The sequence below is a fragment of the Aplysia californica genome, unplaced genomic scaffold (assembly GCF_000002075.1).
Source record: "Aplysia californica isolate F4 #8 unplaced genomic scaffold, AplCal3.0 scaffold00101, whole genome shotgun sequence".
Lineage (NCBI taxonomy): Eukaryota > Metazoa > Mollusca > Gastropoda > Aplysiida > Aplysiidae > Aplysia > Aplysia californica.
Window position 1 is genome coordinate 1,010,274 of NW_004797371.1, and position 1,288 is coordinate 1,011,561.

Below are 1,288 nucleotides of genomic sequence, written 5' to 3' on the forward strand. Positions count from 1 at the left end.
TATATATATGTATATCTTTCTATCTATCTGGGTATCCATCTGTCTATCTCGCTCATTCTCACTCTCTCATCGTCTCCTCTCTCCTTCTGTTCCTGCCTCTGTGTCTCTCTGTCTCTCTCCAAATTGGCTCTCATCTTAACTCATCCTGCCTCTTTCCCTCCCCTTTTGTGCACACCCACGCACAAAATAAATACATGCATGTGGGTGTTATAATACTATTATTCATAAAGCATAATGATAATAATAATCGTATTTTACCCTCCACCAAGCATCTCTTTGAGTTCAGCTGTCGGCTATTATCTCAATATTCCACGACATTTAATTATATTTTCTTTATTTTTGGGTAGAAAATTTAATCTCGCCCACGAAGCTGGAAGTTAAAGGTAACCGAGACGGGCTAGGTAAAATATTATTTTTCAATTTTTTGTTGTTGTTTTTTTATTTGCGAATGGTTTTTCATAGTATCATTTTGTTATGTGCACCCGATGGCCTTTGATGTATTCGTAGTGTTACCAATTGTTACTGGTGTCTCACTTTGTTAAAAAGGGTGACCATACACATTATTTTCGACGATTTGTTGATGGTGCAGTTTAAAGTCTTGATCTGAAAACAGTACAGATCATGAGACACAATAGCATGATCCGTCAAATCGTATTTTGAGACTAGAGTGATCCTGCTGAGACAGAAATCAACAGACGAAAGAAAATGTTAATGGGAAAACTCGCTGATGAACAGTTCACCAAAGTTGGTCCTTTTCCTTGATCAGCCCTGCAGTTTTTATTTTTTTTCACTTAGATATGAAAAAAAGCCCCAAGTAACTGTGCTTTAGTTTTTTCAACCGGCATCATCTAATAAGATTACTCCCACAGGGTGTATGTCGTTCAAATCCAGCTAACATGAACATCGCTATGATAATACCAGTAATGTGCTAAAGTGATTCATCCACACAGACGTCTGTAGTGTAATAGACGGGCTCTTTGCTATTGCTCACAAAAGGTGAATACGAGTTCTAAATGAGAGAGTTTCTTAAATTTAGAGTTTCCGTCTTTGAAAGAAGTGTGGACTTTGAATGGACAAGTATGTATGGAATTTTGATTAAATCAATTTTTTTGTTTGTTTGTTAGTTTGTTAAAAGCGCCTAAAACCACCAGGGAGTGGGCGTTATAGAAATGATCTTTATTTTTTTGTGTTGTTGTTATTATGATTATTATGATGATGATGATCATCACTATTCTAATTATTACTCTGTTGATGATGACGATTACTATTATTATTATTATTTTTTTTT